Genomic DNA, 19,437 nt, shown 5'->3' with positions numbered 1-19,437 from the left:
TAGGTGTAAAGTAATGAAAGAGTACCAATTTCAGAGGAGATTAAATTGAAAAATGTAGAGTGAAATATCTAATAATAATAATAATAATATCACCTGACAAATCAAACAAAGCATACAACTCAAATTGCAAATTAAATTTTATTTAAAAGAACATTTTAATTCCAAAGCCAATGGCCGTGTGATCAAAAATATCTGAATTATTACTTGGTAAAAGGAAATACTGAAAACATTCTGGGAGCCTTCGATTTAGCATAGTGCCCTCTACAGGATTTTGTCGAAATAACATCTTCCATTTAAAGTGGCACGGATTCTGGGGATAAGGCTACATTCACACTGCAGGACAAATGTGGCCTAAATCCTATTTTTTTTTGCTCATATGTGACTCAGATCACACTTTTTCATGACAATGTGAACAGCACAAGTCATATGGAATCTAATTTTTTCAATTCTGATTTGGGCCACTTCAGTATGTGGTAATAAATCAGATACAGGTCTGATTTTTTGCAATGCGACTGTAGCGGTCGTCAGACGGTTGCGGAAGAATCACAGCCACATCCGGTTCGTTTCAGCAACGATGATTTACTGCTGACATATAGAACGGTGATTGCACTCCAAAGCAACATATGCTCTCTTTTCCAGCAACTCGATTCCCAAGCAGCTTCTCCCGTACATTTTTAAAAGACAAAACAAATTATAAACCAGAATATATTATAAAGACTAAAAGACTAGATGAACAAAACAATGAAATAAAGTTATATTTAAGACAACATTGTTTAACATAATTAACCGATTAGACAATTTTTAATATCAATAAAAGAAAAGAGAAGAGGACCCAACCTGTTGACATATAGAACGGTGATTGCACTCCAAAGCAAAATATGCCCTCTTTTCCAGCTTAGGCCGCAACAGCCAAACAAAAAAAAACAAAATACACATTTATCAACTTTCCAAACAAGTACTCTTACAATAAAACATATAAATCATGAGTTAAAAGTAACAGAAATTATATCCTTATAAAATAAAGTAAAAACATAGTTGTACAATTACAAATTAATTTAAAAACCAAGAGAGCAAAAAAAACATGTCTTACCAACTCGATTCCCAAGCAGCTTCTGCCCGGGAATTAGTGAGATGGCTTAAGGTGCACTGCTCAGAAAAGTGACCCACCCGCAACAATATACAAAAAGGAACCTTTTATAAATTTGTCAATAAAACAAATGCCCTCTGATAACCAATACTACTTATAATAAAATAAACATAATTTATATGCACAAAACTAAATTGTTCACTAAAATAATGATAATAATAATAAAAATAAATGAAAAAGTTTTATAGAAGTTCAATAATATATGAACTACAGTAACTCGGCTACACGACCTCAGTCTGAACAGCGAAATCGGAATTCATGTGACTTATACGTCACTCTCGATCGACATTCGTCACAATGCTGCGCAAGAGGAAGTCACCATATACTGTATCTCCATCAGAGTGCCAAACATGGAGGAGAGCACAGAAGTTGGCTTGTGGAGGGACAGTGAGGTGCTGGATTTAATAATTATTTGGGGAGATAAATCTGTTCAGGCAAAACTGGAAGTTTCATATCGTAACCGGGCAGTTTTCAAAACAATTGAAAAAGAATTGGCCGAACGGGGTCATAAAAGAATGTGGCTCCAGTAAGGAGTTTGAGCATGAGCATACATGCCAGTGCCTCCATGCTGAAGATTGACTTCCTGCATCAATAAAGTGACATCTTTGTTTTTGCTCATGCGCGTCATTGCGTCTTTGTTGTTTGTGTGCACACGGGCCAGTATGGTGAACTGTTCACATTGAAATCTGATATTGCCCACATTAATGTGAACAGGCAAACAAGAAATCCGATCTGAGCAGAAAATCAGAATTGAGCATTAAAATTATTTATCGCCGAGCATTGATAGCCACCGAATTAGTTTCCTGGTCCAGGCTGTCTATGACACCTTGCCAAGCCCTGCAAACCTTCACACCTGGGGCAAGAGTGAGACACTTTCCTGCCCCCTGTGTGCTGGAAGAGGATCCCTTCAACACCTCCTTAGCAGCTGCCCCAAGGCCCTGGCCGATGGTCGTTATCGTTGGCACCATGACCAGGTGCTTAAGGCAGTTGCGGAAGTAGCCACTTCAGCCATTCTTGTTGGCAGACACCGCCCCAGGAAGAATGCCATCTTCTTCCAAAAAGCTGGAGAGAAGCCCCATTCCCGCCCAAATGCCCTGGCTTCAGATTGGCAGCTGGGAGTGGACCTTGGGAAACAATTAAAGGTCCCGAACACTTCACCCAGACAAGACTGCGCCCAGACTTGCTTATCTACTCAGACACCACCAAGCAGGTTATCATGTGGGAGCTAACTGTGCCGTGGGAAGAGCACATGAAGGAGGCGCATGAGAGGAAGTTGGCAGAGTATGAAGACCTGGTGGAGGAGTGCAGAGCCCAGGGTTGGCGGGCTTACTGTGAGCCAATTGAAGTGGGCTGCCGGGGGTTTGTTAGCCGGTCATTATGCAGAGCTCTGGTAGGTCTTGGAGTAACCAGAGCTGTCAAGAGGGGAGTCATACATTCCGTCACTGAAGCCGCAGAAAAAGCCACGCGGTGGCTTTGGATAAAGAGGGCGAGCCCGTGGGTTAGTGCTGCTGGGATGCAATCCGGGACCTGATCAATCCCGGATGGGTCACCTGCGTGTGAGGGGGTCTGATGTTGAAAGACCCAAAACCCCCAATGACCCCAGGAACAACACTGATAATGCATCCCAGCGCATCCTAGAGATGTATTTAAATTCCTGATCTCCAGGATGAGCTATCTACCCGAGGTGGGGCTCAGACCTTTGAGGAGTAATTAAAATTGTTTCGCTGTTGAAATACATCGTGCAGAGATCGGAGGTATGTCAAATCAATATTCGGTAGCGATATCTACAACGTTGTGCCAACTATGCATGTGGGCTGTCTGTGTATTATTATTTTAGTGTTTCAGCTGTGACAGTACGATGAAACAAATGTCTAATTTTATCTGTCACTGTACCTAATACCCATTCATTGCGCCACTGTACTGTAAGGTCAGACGATGTAACATCATAACCAAGAAATTTGGGGAATAGGCTGCATTTTTCCATTAATATTTTCCAGCAAGACAAAAGTAACGAGTCCATTTCAATTCCAGTACTATTAACTGGGTCATTGAATCTGAAAAGGTAAATAGTTACACTTGTGAGAGAAAACTGAAAAGAGGGTATATTTTTTCTTAACTAGCTTTTAGATAAACTGCTTTTGGAATGTATTTTTATATTGTTGCAAGAACGCCTGGGTGACAGACAGCTGACACTCACGAGACAGGCTAAAAGAGAATTGAGGTTTGATGTTTTGGCAGGAACACCACAAAGACAAAGCCCATGCAAATACATAGACGCCCCCTCATGTGCCCAGGCCTGCAGCATGCTGATCACGTGAAGTATACATGCTTGCAAGATGCAAACTGCATAAAGTATATGTGCTACAAAGTGCATGCCCTACCCTAACCAGTTTGATCTGGTTCAGAGGAGGGGGCGCGAGCTATCTGTGTACCCCTATAACAGTTATGTTGACCAGAAAGTTCTTTGAGTATTACATGGAGATTTCATCGAAGTGGTTGCTCCCTGAGCTCAGCAATAAAACGTCATCATAAAGCACCGACTAAAGGCAGAAATACATGTTTCGCGGCTAACTTTTTCCACGCTCAAACACTTGTCGCCACTTGTTTTTACAAATTTCCGAATTAACATTCAGGATGTTTGAAATCTCTTGCCAACTATTATTACATGCTATTTTGTCACTGTGAATAGGTTCTGTCATGTCATATAAATGAGGATAATTGCGGACTTGCTCAATCAACAGGTCCTCAAACGTGGACATCTTGACTGTTGAGTGCAGATCTCGCAACACTGCCCCCTATAAATTTTACAGGCATTGCATCTCCGTATACGTTCCGTTAATTTTTGAGTATGTGCACAAAAACCGACGCAAAGAACACAGGATACGGACCACGGCTGTACGTACATACATACGTACATAGTTAACAGCAAGTATATTTCTGCCTTAAGTGTCATAAATTTCTTTAACAGGCTACTCTTTTCAGCCAAAAGTAGTGCAATTATACAGTCATTGACAAAATGACTGTTCAGGCAAAACTGGAAGTTTCATATCGTAACCGGGCAGTTTTCAAAACAATTGAAAAAGAATTGGCCGAACGGGGTCATAAACGGGGTTATGTGACTTGTCACATAAGGACATAGTAACTTAAAAAGGCATATAACTTTATTTCTAATCAATCAATTGTTACATTGAATGGATCAATTTAATGCCAAGGGCTTTCACATTAATAACTGGGTACAAAATGAAACAGTCAAAAAGTGTCCTGATGTTCACAGCTTGTTAAAATCCATAACACCTGTTTTTGCAAGGACAAAAGTCTTGTCATGTCTTTTAATTATTCAACCAATCACAAATTAGAGGTTCACCTGTGACAAATATTGTAATGAACATAATCCCAGGTGTGTATAAAAAGAACCCCAGCACACCAGACCTTCACTTGAAGTGCAACCTAACTTCTGACAACATGCCAAAGATTCAACCACAGACCAAGTCTGCTGCTGAGGTGGCAGACATCGTTAATGTATCCAAACGTCAAGTGGAGAGGATTAAAAAAAGATATGAAGAAACTGGTGATGTTCATGACAAGCCCAGGTCAGGCAGACCCCGTAAGACAACTCTTTGAGAGGACCGTTTGTTGCTTCGAAAGTCCAGGGCCAACCCTTTTTCAACTGCAGCAGAGCTACATCAGAACTGGTCACCAGAAACCGCTGTGTCTACAAGAACAGTTTCTCGAATTCCCGCACGCAGTGGTCTCCATGGCCAAATTAGTGCTCAGAAACCAGCATTAACAAGAACACAACAAAAAAGCATGTTGAATTTGCCAAGGCCCACAGCTTGCAGCAAGGATGGACAGAGGCAAAGTGGCAGAAGGTTGATTTTTCTGACGAATCATCCATTGAACTACATACCAAATGCCGCAAATACTGCAGGAGACCTGTTGGAACCCGCATGAACTCAAAATTCACCCAGAAAACAGTCAAGTTTGGTGGAGGAAAAATCATGGTTTGGGGTTACATCCATGGGGGTGTTCAAGAGATCTGCAGAGTGGATGGCAACATCAACAGCCTGAAGTATCAAGATATTCTTGCTGCCCATTACATTCCAAACCATAAGAGAGGGCAAATTCTGCAGAAGGATGGCGCTCCTTCTCATACTTCAGCCTCCACATTGAAGTTCCTGAAACTGAAGAGGATCAAGGTGCTCCAGGATTGGCCAGCCCAGTCACCAGACATGAACATTATTGAGCATGTCTGGGGTAAGATGAAGGAGGAGGCTTGGAAGACGAAACCAAAGAATCTAGACGAACCCTGGGAGTCCTGCAAAACTGCTTTCTTTGCCATTCCTGATGACTTCATCAACAAGTTATTTCAGTCATTGCCAAGACGTGTGGATGTGGTCCTCCAAGCTCATGGGAGTCATACACATTATTAATTTTTTTTCCAAGGCACCATGACTTTATGTTCTGATGTTATTGTAGCATGTTTGTGTATTCTAAATGAAATATATGTATAATTTCTACATTATTTTTGCATATGACAAGACTTTTGTCCAGGCAAAAGTTGACCTTTCTGTCCTAATTACATGACAAAACTCAATGAATGATGCAAAACTTTATTTTGGTATAATAAGCATAATCTAGAGGGCTTTGCCTTTTCTTATAAGCCATTTCTGATTCCAACTGATTAACTACAGGTCAAGTTATTATTTGTTGTTCCTACAACTTGGTTAAGCGACAAGACTTTTGTCAGGCACTGTAGTAACGCGTTACTACTGTACCAACACTGCTAGTCAGCTAGGTTTGCTAATGCTAACGTTAGCCGTGAGCCCTTCTGCTACTTTCTCTCTCAGATAAGATAAAGATAAAATAAGATAAAAGTACCTTTTTTTGTCACTGTGGATTAAAATAGGTTAAGAAAAGACAATATAAGATCAATTTTATCTTATTTGTCCAGAGGGAGATTGTTGGGATGATAGCTTTGTCTCTTTTCCCATTTCTTGTAGTTGTATTTCTAGTAAATAAATATGAATTATTTTGTAATCAGATTTTGTCTGTGTATTTATTTAAAGCATTGTGAACGTTGACACAAAAATAGAATGAGTTAAATTAATAAAATAATGATTAATTAAACTCAATATTCTGTCTCGATAGTCAGTTAATATCAGCCACAACTTGAGGAATAAAGGAACTCAGAATGGGCTGGGAAATCCCTGATCTGTCAGCCAGTTCCTGTTGGTATATCCCAGGGCAAATCCATCACACAATCCCATCAAAATCACTTTTAATTCTCTAAAACAGCTATAAAACCACCATTCTTCAATAGTAAAATAATGTGTGTGATCTTTAAATATTCCATGATGCCTACAATAGCACAGAACTATTGTAGGCACAGAGCCAGGTTGAGCACCACAGTGCCATCGAGCCCGTTGTTGCTGATAGTCACATTCCACCAGAACCCTCAGGCACTAACACCCTGGGGAACTTTCAAGCAGCGAAGCAGACCTCAGCAACCAAGGAGTGAAGGAAAGAGAAAGATCCTGGCAGGAAAAAGAAGATCTTGAGGTCAAAGGCTAAAAGTTTAGAGGTTGGGAGAAAAATGGACAATGACTTGGTACCAATCTTGAAGAACTGCCTCAAAGACAAAGTAGAAAACAAAGTGAACATCTTTAGTCATATCATCTATGATGCATACCTCAGTAGGTTTGGTCAAATTAGGACAAAGAAATTCATGCCCAAGGCTAAGAGTATAATGGAAAAGGAAATCCTTTAGCTGGTGAAGGAACAAAGAGCACTACACAAGACCAGGTTAGTTGGCATACCTGCTGTCTACTATGCATTTGATATTTGTCTGGCCCAGGGCTGGGCGATATCATATTGATATTATATCGCGCATGCGCAATAACCACCAGGGCTTCAGATGACAGACGAGGCATTTGGCCGGATGCCAGATTTTCAGTGCTATATGGACATTAATTTATGGCCATAATTTGAAGTGGATTGGTAGTATGGCTTAAATATTAATGAGATGTGTTTTGTGATACCCAAAAGTTAGTAATCTGTATAAACTTTATGTTTCTTAAATTCAATTAGTGGAGCACACCACATATAATACTGTTTTGGTATACTACGGTTTGGTATACCTCAGTGCAATATGCACTGAAGCCGTGGTTGTCACGCCCAGCTCGTCTGATCCTCATGTGTGCCATGCCCTCCTTGTTACCTCGTGTTACTTCCCAATTGTAATCACCTGTTGCCTGTTATGTTCAGCCTGTCCTACACATTTAGTCCGCATCTGAGTCAGTATTCCCCAGATCTGTCATTAACGTACATCCTGTGCTGTTCCCCGTTAGTCCGAATAAACCCCATTTACTCAGGGCTAGACATAAGGATTTAGGAGGGCACAGCCACTTTGGCCTTGGCTATTCATATTTTTTCTAGGGCACAAGGCCATTAAGCCTGGGCACAAGGCCAAAATCTGGAGTAAATCCAGGGCACCAAGGCCACATATCCGAGGCTCGCAGACTATGTAGTAATTTGACAATTTCCAAAGCTTACATTAATTAAGTATTTGGACCACCTATCTAATTTCTTGGTACAAAGAAATATGAGTCACTGGGTATCTTTTCCTAGTGCACTGCACCACCAATTGAAATTAGAGCTTTGGTCATAAATCTTTTTCTCGAATTTTGATCATAAATTTTATTAGCTAGTGTGCAGTGGTATTGTTTTTTGTGAAGTCATTGACAAATTAAAAATTTTAATTTGAAAAAATGTTTTTTTCATTTATTTAAATTTCATAGGACACCTCGGGCCTTGTGGAGGAATTTTACTTCCATAATGTAACGAGACAGGCGGAGAGAAGCGAGGACCCAGAAATGCAAGAAATGCCGAAGTTTAATAAGGCAAGCGATAACACACAGGCGAAGCTTCCGTGCTCTCCGCTATGGGAAGCGCTGCCGTCCCCGGCAGGGGAGCGGAGCCGCGCAGCCCGAGAGCTTCCCTTGGGGCAAGCCGAAGCAAAACAAAACCAGAGGGCGTTGAGCAGGGATCGTAGTCGGTGGGCAGGCAGGAAGGTCAGAAGCCAGGGAGTCAATCCGACGAAGAAGCACAGGACGGCGAAACACACGGAGGGCAGGACACAGGGAGTCGGACTGGATGGAACAGGTAAGTCAGGAGCGGGTGCGGGGCTACGGAAGGAAGACACAGAAACAGGTAACTGGGACAGGTACGGGAGATCGGGGAGACGGAAGACTAGTAAACGCTCGGTATAGCTTATTTTCATCGGCTTAATACTTCGCACTGGCCATGCGTGAGTTCTCCCCTTTTAACTAAGCTGTCATCCATGGATGAAAGAGCTACACCTGTCCCGTCACGCCCCCAGGAGGCGTGACAGAGCCCCCCCCTTGACGGCCGCCTCCCGGAGGCCGACGACGCTTGCAAGGACGTCCACGTGGTCTAGGCGCCGGCTTGGAGGGATGAGCTTGGTGAAATAACGTTGCCAGGGCCGGATCCGTAACCTCGGCTGCTGGCACCCAGCTGCGTTCGTCGGGTCCCGCACCCTCCCAGTCCACCAGGTACTGTAGGCGGCCTTTTCTGCGACGGGAGTCCAGGATGTAGTTCACAACAGAGGTAGGTGCGGTGGTCGGAACGGGTAGAGGATCCTCATCGGCCGGAACCGGTGGTTGCAGGCGGCTGTACTTCACAGGCTTCAACAAGGAGACGTGAAAGGCGGGAGATATCCGATATACCCGGGGTAACTGCAGTTTAACAGTGACGGGCCCGACACGCTGCAGTATGCGAAAGGGCCCGATGTATCTGGCAGTAAATTTACGGCAGCCTGGTATCCTAAGGTTCCGGGTCGACAACCATACCCTCTGTCCCACCTGATAGGGAAATCCTGGGCGACGATGTTTGTCGGCTTGGGCCTTGGTCCGTTCGGCCTGGGAATGTAGTGCTTGTTGTATGGTTCTCCAGGCATGTCTGCTTTCCTGGAACCAGGTTTCCACCCTGGGTACTGCACTTGCTGGAGCGTCCCAGGGGAACAGAGGTGGCTGGAACCCTAGAACACACTGGAATGGAGTGAGGTGGGTTACTGGACTGACCCGAGAGTTTAAGGAATACTCCGTCCAGACTAGATGTTGGGACCATTTGGTGGGGTCCTTGCGGACCAGCAGTCTCAGGGCTTTGGCCACCTCTCGGTTGGTCCGTTCGGCCAGTCCGTTGGACTGCGGGTGATAAGCCGTGGACAAACTAAGGGTGATAGACAATTTGCTGCAGAACTCTTTGAATACTCTGGAAGCAAACTGGGGACCTCGGTCCGACACTATGTCCTCAGGGATACCTGTGATTCTGAACAGTTCTTGAATGAGCACTTCCGAGAGTTCTACAGCCGAGGGTAATTTCGGAAGGGCAACCAGGCGACACATTTTAGAGAACCGATCCACGATCGTTAAAATTATGGTCTTACCAGACGAACGAGGAAGGTCTGTAATGAAATCCATTGCCACATGGGACCAGGGTCTGGTTGGGATAGGTAGAGGATGAAGGAGTCCGGCAGGACGTTGGTTGAGGGACTTACATTGGGCACAATCCGGGCAGCTCTCCACAAAGGCTTGGACCTCCTTGCGCCAGCTGGGCCACCAGTACCGACGCTCTACCAGTCGTTGAGTGGCAGCAATTCCCGGATGCCCTGTCCCTGGTTGGGCATGAACCCATCGCAACAGGTCTGGACGATAGGAGCGTGAGACGTAACATCTACCAGGAGGACATCCGGATGGGATTGCTCGATTCTCATTATCTGCTCGGATAGAGTCTTCCAAGCCCCAGGTAATTGAGGAGACAAAGCAGGAAGGACTGAGAACAGGCGATGCCAGATCTTCGCTCTCCGGGGGGTCGAATTGGCGTGACAGGGCATCGGCTTTGAGGTTTTTCTTACCCGGGAGGTAACTCACCTGGAAGACAAAACGGGAGAACCACTGAGCCCAGCGAGCTTGACGTGCAGACAGCCGTTTAGCAGATTGTAGGTACTCTAAGTTTCTGTGATCCGTTAGCACCAAGAACGGGTGTCTAGCACCCTCTAGCCAGTGTCGCCATTCTTCGAGGGCTAGCTTAATCGCCAGGAGCTCGCGTTCACCCACCTCGTAGTTGCGCTCTGCGGCCGTCAGCTTACGGGAGAAGTACGCACACGGGTGCCGTCTCCCTGTCTGTGGGTTGCGTTGTATCAGGACTGCTCCCACGCCAGCCTCTGAAGCGTCCACCTCGACCTCAAAAGGCAGTTCTGGACGTGGCTGTTTGAGCACAGGAGCTGAACAAAAAGCCTCTATCAGGCATTCGAACGCGCGTACCAACGATCCGGGTAGGTCTCCCACGGGTGAGGGAGGTGAGAGGGGCCGCCTTCTGGCTGAAGTTTCGGATGAACCTGCGATAAAAGTTGGCAAAACCTAGGAACCTTTGCAGTTCCTTCAGAGTCCGTGGTTGTGGCCAGTCCATGATGGCCGTGGTCTTTTGTTCATCCATGGCCACCTCTCTGGGACGGAGCACATAACCTAGAAACTTAACCTGTGTTTGATGGAACTCACATTTTTCACCTTTAACATACAGATGATGCTCACGAAGCCGTTGTAGGACCCGTCTCACGTGCTGAACATGCATCTCCTCAGAAGGAGAATAGATCAGTATGTCATCTATGTACACAACAACAAATTTATCGATCATGTCATGGAACACCTGATTCATAAATGACTGGAATATAGACGGGCTGTTCGCCAACCCGTACGGCATCACCCGATACTCATACTGCCCCCTACTGGTGATAAAGGACATCTTCCATTCATCCCCCTCCTTGATTCGCACAAGATTATAAGCACTCCGCAAGTCCAATTTAGTGAATACAACGGCTTCTCTCAGTTGCTCTAAAGCGGAAGGAATTAGGGGAAGAGGCTCTCTTCTCTTTACTGTTATAGCGTTTAAAGCCCTGTAGTCCACCACCGGTCGCAGGCCCCCATCCTTCTTCTTGATGAAGAAAAATCCGGCTGTGACTGGTGAGGTTGATGGTTGAATGATACCCTGTTTCACTCCCTCTTGTATGTAGAGGTCCAGAGATTCTTGTTCCTGTAGGGAAACAGGGTACACTCTACCTCGAGGCAAAGTAGCTCCTTCCAGCAGATCGATGGAGCAGTCACTGCCTCGATGTGGGGGAAGGCGGAAAGCCCTCTCTTTACTGAAGACATCCAAGTACTCGTAATAGTCCTGAGGGACAACCTCCAGATTTTCAGGCTCGGGACTTTCCACCCCTGTGGCTTTACAAGGGAGGGACAAACACTCACATAGACATCCATCAGACCATGCTTCTATCTCCCCGGTTCTCCAGTTCAGACGGGGGTTATGCCGGCGTAACCAGGGGAGGCCGAGAATCAGGGGATCTTTGGTTCGATCAAGCACAAACATTTCTATAGCTTCGGTATGGAAAACACCAACTCGCATCAGGAAAGGGTGAGTACGATGACGTATAGTCCCTTTTACCATGCGTTCACCGGTGACTCCATGAATAGTGATCGGATAGGTTGAGCTCCGTAGAGGAACGTGTAATCGTCTAGCCAGGTCCCCATCCAGGAAATTCCCTGCTGCCCCACTATCCACTAGAGCCCGTACCTTATATCTCTCCCCCCCACAGCTTAAGGTGACGGGTACAGAAAATTGAGTGATTGATGAGAGTGGGAAAGAGGAGACACCTACCCTCAGGGGCCTTTCTTCATGCTGGGGTCTGATGGGACAGGCAGCAAGAATGTGCCCAGCTTCCCCACAGTATAGGCACAGTCCACCCTGGGTTCTTCTCCTGCGTTCAGCGGAGGTAAGCGGGGACCGATCCACTTGCATAGGTTCAGGGGCTGCAGTGATCGCTTGTTCGGGGTTTGCCGGGGTTCTTCGGCGCCTACGATCTCTTACGGTGTTGTCCAGCCTCACTGCCTGACGAACGAGTTCATCAAAAGACGGTGATTCTCCTCGGGCAGATAGTTCGTCCTGCAGGTCGGGGTTGAGGGCGCGCAGGAAGATGACTTGCAGACAGTCGTCAGGCCAGCGAAGAGCAGCTGCTATAGTGCGAAATTCCAAAGAGAAATCCGCCGCCGTTCGATTTCCCTGACGGCACTCTAGGAGACGCCATCCAGGCCGTCGTCCAACGGCCGGATGGTCAAACACTTCCAGCAGCGCCTAATGAAACTCGCGGACCGAACGCAGGATGGGACTATCATCTGTCCACAGCGCCGTAGCCCATTCACGGGCTCGCCCAGTTAACAAGGAGACGGTGAATCTCACTTCCGCCCCGGGGTTGGAGAACATCTCAGGGTGTTCTTCAACATAAAAGCCCACCTGCATAAGAAAGCCTCTACACTGATCGGGATCACCGTCATATCTTTCCGGCATAGCGATCGGAGGTGCAGTGACGCGCGGTGGGGAAGCCGGAAGCGGGACTTGCGCAGCTTGCGCCGCGAGGAGTTGTTCGACAGCGCTTATCCGGGTCTCCAGGTTTCTCGCTGGGTCCATTTTGAAGGCGAAGTATTCTGTAACGAGACAGGCGGAGAGAAGCGAGGACCCAGAAATGCAAGAAATGCCGAAGTTTAATAAGGCAAGCGATAACACACAGGCGAAGCTTCCGTGCTCTCCGCTATGGGAAGCGCTGCCGTCCCCGGCAGGGGAGCGGAGCCGCGCAGCCCGAGAGCTTCCCTTGGGGCAAGCCGAAGCAAAACAAAACCAGAGGGCGTTGAGCAGGGATCGTAGTCGGTGGGCAGGCAGGAAGGTCAGAAGCCAGGGAGTCAATCCGACGAAGAAGCACAGGACGGCGAAACACACGGAGGGCAGGACACAGGGAGTCGGACTGGATGGAACAGGTAAGTCAGGAGCGGGTGCGGGGCTACGGAAGGAAGACACAGAAACAGGTAACTGGGACAGGTATGGGAGATCGGGGAGACGGAAGACTAGTAAACGCTCGGTATAGCTTCTTTTCATCGGCTTAATACTTCACACTGGCCATGCGTGAGTTCTCCCCTTTTAACTAAGCTGTCATCCATGGATGAAAGAGCTACACCTGTCCCGTCACGCCCCCAGGAGGCGTGACACATAAAAGATGCATTTTTTTATTTTCAAAAAAGCAGAAACTTTCCAAAAAGGCATTGGGCCAATACTGAGTCACTAATTACCAATTACTGTAATTACCAAGTTTAGACAACCTACGCAATACGACCTTCGATTTGAGACAGAATATATATATATATATATATATTTATAGATATATATAGCTTTATTTCAAAAAACAAAATCCAACAATAAAGGAGCCGTCAATATTTTTGTATTTGTTTGCTCAGAACACCCGTATTCTTTTAGTGTACATGACAATTGACTTGACGTTCGTTTTTTGCACACTGCACGCTACCAGTCCTATATCCTCCCAGCAAAGCTTGGTACTTCTCTGAGTCAAATCTGCTCTGCCTCGGCAAATGTTTTTTTACAACACCATCTGAGACTTACCTGAACAAAGTAGATAATTTGCAACATTTTGCGGCAGTAGCCACGAGTTCAGCTTGCTTTCTTTTACGTTCTCGATCTTTGCGAGGCATGGTGACAGCATAAGCAGCAGACGAGAACTACACGATGATTACCGAAGAGGACACCTATCTGTTATTCGGAAACCGTCGGATGGCTTTTCCAATCAAAAACGTAACCCCCGATGATGCACCATTGTCATTGCTGTGGCTCCATAGTAGGCTGGACGATACATACCGTACCAGCCAATCATGCAACGAACACATGATCGTATTAGTCCAGAATTCATTGCGGTTCATTCAGTAGTTGGGAATTACGAGATGTGCGGGTCGACCTCGTTTCTCGTATCGAAGGTTGAGTTCGGGTTCAGTACAGATGCATCGATTGTTGACGAGGTAAAGTGGACCGTGTCGTGCGCAAGTCTTTTGTATAATGAACGTTACTTTCGGTAAAAAGGGGGCATACGGCCAGACAAACATTAAAGGCAGGCCAATCTTGGCTGTAAGGTACTTCAATTTTGAGGAGGCGTGCGGCCAATTTTGAAAGGCACGACGGCCATTGGCCGCGGTGCCGCGGCTTATGTCTAGCCCTGTTTACTCGTATTTACGGCTCCATTCGTCTGCTTCCCCGCTTCTGTTTTGTTCGCTTACGCATCGGCATAACAGAATGACAGATCTCCCTCAAGAAGCATCGCGGCGGACCGAGGACCAGTGCCTTGGTATACGGCAGGAATTGCTGTATTGGCTAAATCTGCCCTGGATTTGGCCTGCCGGAGCGGGACTCTCCTTAGTGAGATGTCACCATCTGGGAATGCGCACTGCATTGCGGAAGTGCGTGACAATCTCCGGCTGTTGGTAGTGAGGGTAACGGAGAGGCAGCTCCAGCCGCTAGCTCCCTCTAGAATGAACTCACCACAGCTGACCAGCCAAAGCCAGAAGAAAAAGAAGAGGAGGCAAAAAGGGAGAAGCCCAGAGGACACGTCGACAATCGTCCTGGGAGCCGCCTCTCTCTCTCTCGCTCCTCTCCTAGCCAGTGATTGGGGGGAGTCTCCGATCACTCTGGACACCACCGCCACAACGCCCGCAAGTAGTAAAAACCCCGTTGCTGTAACAGAGCAGCCGCGTTAGCGGCGTACTATTTCCGGGGGGTATGCCTGGCTAACAGGGGGGCCAGGGCTGCGTGGGATGCTATCCCTCGGGTTGCGGGGACTTTTAACTCTTTCACTGTCGCCGCCTAGTGGTTCGGACGCATACGTCCGAATTTTCAATAACAAAAAAAAATGACGTTCAATAAAAGAAACAAATGTATCAAATCAACCAAAAACTGCTTGTTACACTACAAAAAACCTTTCAGATAATATCTGTAGAAAGTTGTGCAATTTTTGTGCCATGGTTTTTTTGTAACAAGTAAAAATAAAATGACCATGGTAGCCACCTTTAAACAGGTCGAGTGTCAGGAAGTAAAATATAAGTGTTAATAAAATGAAAACTAAGCACTTCAAACTATTTCTTTCACGGCCAATACTTCATAAACCGTCACAGTATTAAGACAAAACACGCATTTTTCCATAAATATGACTGTAATGCTCTCAAATAGCTTGCTCACTCATCGCGGAAAAATGTCAGTCGGCATTCTGTACATTCGTGCAATGTTTTTTATCTTCGGAGTTTTAGAAGAAAACCAATGAATAAAATGACAAAGTTACCCTCGTTTGAAAGCTTGATCTCTTATGTACATAAATCAATCACTGTAATCCTTCATTGTCAAGTATTTTTTCAGATATATGCTCTGCTTCCCTGCTAGCACATTATTTTTTACGCACTGAACCTTTGCCCATGGTTATGTTTCACCATAATAAACTTTTTACATGAACATCAAATTACAGTGTCTTTTGCTTCATCCAATAGAGGTGTGTCTAAGGTTTGCAAAATGGTATGGGATGTGCTGATTGGGCATTGTTTTTCGCGCTGGGGACATGAATGCGCAACTTATTCTCTGCAGGTGCAGTATTTGTGGGAGTGTCTCGAGTACGCATTGCGCACGTAGTCTCCGTGAGTTTACCCAGTTATTTTCGGACAACAACTTTTTTGACTGAAGAAAAATGGCTCGGATGACTTTCACTGTTGAGAAAGCACAGAAGATGATTTTTAAGAGTGGTTCGGGGGAAGAAAGTGTCGCTTTTATCCATTGATTCGATGGAGGAGGACGCTTTTTTGCGCGGAGAGGATGCAACGCTCAACATAAGTACATTTATTTACAGTTTACATTTTACTCTTTTATTCTATAGATTTTTATAATTCCGTGATTCACCAAATTACAATTAACATTTGCTTTGGTAACACTTGTATTGTGGTACATTGGGAAAAGTTCCGCATCGCCTTTGTCAAGCTTTGAAGTGTGCAAAGTAATGCAGCGCTTTTGGTTTTCACTGGGGCAAAGTTACGCGAGGCTTTGTTTGGGCAAAGTTATGCGGGGCACTTGTCGGCCTTGTTTGAGCAAAGTTATGTACAGTACTTGTCGGCTTTGTTTGGGCACAGTTATGCGGGGCACTTGTCGGGCTTTGTTTGGGCACAGTTATGCGGGGCACTTGTCGGGCTTTGTTTGGGCACAGTTATGCAGGGTTAGGGTTAGAAACAAAATGTTTCTTATGACCCATAAGTGGTAATGCATTTATAAAGAAAGACGCTATCCCAAAACACTGCTAGTTACACTGCGGCCATTTTGGATAGGTTTTGGATAGGTTTGGCACAAGTCGTGTGAATAAAATATAGATTTTCCTACAAATGTGTGGTGATGTTGTGTGACAAAATGTTACTTATGACCCATAAGTGGTAATGCATTTCGAAAGAAAGACGCTACCCCAAAAAACACTGCTAGTTACACTGTGGCCAGTTTGGATAGGTTTTGGATAGGTTTGGCACAAGTCGTGTGAATAAAATATAGATTTTCCTACAAATGTGTGGTGATGATGTGTGACAAATTGTTACTTATGACCTATAAGTGGTAATGCATTTAGAAAAAAAGTTGCTACCCCAAAAAACACTGCTAGTTACACTATTGCCATTTTGGATAGGTTTCAGATTAGTTTAGGTTAGGTTTTGGATAGGAAAGGCTCCCAGTTGCACCATTTGCTCTTTCCTCCGTAAAACCTGTTGGGCTGCATCAAATGATATGAAATTGGGCACACATGAAGAAAACAAGTTTGGGAACCAGATTTTTAAAATTGGACCTATTCCATCATGTAGTTTTTGAAATATTTACAAAAATCCAAGACACAAAGACAGATTTTGTATTTTTCCAGCTGTTTTTGTTATATTCGCATGTCCATAAATTATACACAGGTTATTCATTTCGTTATTGAACTTCCTACAATCAATTGTAAAGGGGTCAACTTTGATTTTCGGTATCAGGCATGTGTCTGTGACTTTTATATCTGAAGTTATAAGGTAATTATTCCAAAGAGGGAAGAAATGCCCCCCATGCAAGGGGCCCCTGGTGCACTCCATAGGGGAGGGATGACAGCATAAGCAGCACCTGTTCCTTCACCTGTTCCTTGGCTGCAGAGCCTAACAGAATACTTCACCATGCCATGGACCCCGCGGAGACCCAGAGGCTACAACAGCAGGTTGAGCAGCTGACTACTCTCGTCTCCCAGCTCATGGAGCAATGAGCTGGTCAGGTAGATTTCCCCGCCGCGAGCGTCCGCCCCAGTTCCAGTCGCCATGCCAGAGAAGTATGACAGCAATCCGGACCAATGTCAAGCGTTCTTGTATATAGAGGAACATCCGGAACACTTCACAGAGGAGACAGCAAAGGTGCGCTTTGTCATCTCGCTACTTACCAGGCGTGCGCGAGACTGGGCTACCGCGCTATGGATGGATGACAGCCCCCTCCTGGAATCAGTGCGTGAACTCCAGCAGGCGTTTAAAGGCATATTTCATCATCCCGCCGTCGGACGCAGCTTGGGGGAGATATTGTTTGATTTAAAACAGGGACCTCGCACAGTCGCTGAATTTGCGTTGGAGTTCCGGACTATCGCAGCTGGGCTTCGTTGGCCAGAGGAAGTCTTTCGGATTTTATACCGTCGCGCGTTAAACCCGGAGGTGCAAGATGAACTTACTTCACGTGGCTCCACCCTCTCCTTTGAGGACTACATCAGGCTGTCAGTGATAGTTGACAACAGCATCAGAGAACGCTGACGCCCCCGCCTGACAGCCGTTCCTACCCCACCGGCTGTCCCAGAGGACACTTTGGAGCCTATGCAGCTAGGACATGCCCCACTCTCCATTGCTGATCAACGCCGCCGCACAAACCAGGGGCTTTGCCTGTATTGTAGAGAGGCAGGACACATCCTGCGCACCTGCCCCATCTGGCCATCTCGCCCCGACACCCGCATGAAGGTAGGCATTACGATTTATGTTGGTAGTTCACTGGTGCAGATTCCAATAGTTGTTATCGGTCCACACATGTGCATTAGTAGACTCCGGGGCTGCTGGTAATTTTATGGACCTGAGGCCAGCACGCCAACTTGGGCTTCCTCTACTGGTGTTTTCTAACTCCGTCTCGGTGCTGGGGGTGAGTGGGGAACCTCTCCCAGGAGGAAAAGTGACACACCATACAGGCCCAATCACTCTGCAAGTGGGCGTGTTCCATGTCGAGATCCTCGAATTCCTAATCCTTCCCAAAGCTAAGGACCCCATAATTCTCGGCCACCCCTAGCTACGAAAGCACAATCCTCACATCGACTGGAGAACAGGTGAGCTGACCACCTGGTCGTCCCAGTGTTTTCAACAATGTATAGCTTTGCCTTGTTATGCTTCTTCTGTTGAGAGCCCCGAACCCGAGGACCTCACCCAAATCCCGACCCAGTATTCCGCCTACAAAGACGTCTTCAGTAAGGCACTTTCCTTTAGGTTACCCCCCCACAGGAGCTGTGACTGTGCCATTGACCTCCTCAAAGGGGCGCACCTTCCGAAGGGCCATCTATACCCCCTGTCGGTGAAGGAGGAGGCCATGGCCCTCAAACAAGGTCCTTCCATGTCACCAGTCACTGCAGGATTCTTTTTTGTCAAGAAGAAGGATGGGGGTCTCCACCCATGCATTGATTATAGAGCACTTAATGCCATCACCATGAAATGGTGAGAGCCCCTGCCACTCATTCCGTCAGCATTGGAACAACTCTGGAGAGCACAGGTCTTCGCCAAACTAGACCTTCGTAGTGCTTACAATCTGGTGCGGATACGCAAGGGCGACGAATGGAAAACATCCTTTGTCACCAGCACGGGCCAATATGAGTACCAGGTAATGCTGTACGGGCTAGCTAACTGTCTTTCAGTGAACACCGTATTTAGAAATATGATAAACCGTTTCGTGGTAGTGTACATTGACGACATTCTGATTTACTCCTCCTCAATCTCTCAGCATATCACCCATGTACGTCAGGTACTCCAGAGGTTGCGCAAGTACAACCTCTATGCTAAAGGAGAAAAGTGCGAGTTTCACCAAGCCCAGGTACAGTTTCTTGGGTACGGTGTCCGGCCTGTAGAGGTAGCCATGGATGAGAAGAAAGTAACCACTATCCAGCAATGGCCACGTCCTCGCACTGTCAAAGAACTACAGAGATTCTTAGGATTTGCTCATTTCTACCACTGATTTATTCGCAGTTTCAGCCAGGTTGCTGCATCCCTCACCTCGCTTACCCGAGGTTCAGGCTCCCAGCTGATATGGACGTCAGAAGCTGAAGCTGCCTTCCGACG

The sequence above is a fragment of the Paramormyrops kingsleyae genome, chromosome 5, assembly GCF_048594095.1.
Source record: "Paramormyrops kingsleyae isolate MSU_618 chromosome 5, PKINGS_0.4, whole genome shotgun sequence".
Lineage (NCBI taxonomy): Eukaryota > Metazoa > Chordata > Actinopteri > Osteoglossiformes > Mormyridae > Paramormyrops > Paramormyrops kingsleyae.
Note: the sequence above shows the minus strand (reverse complement) of the source record.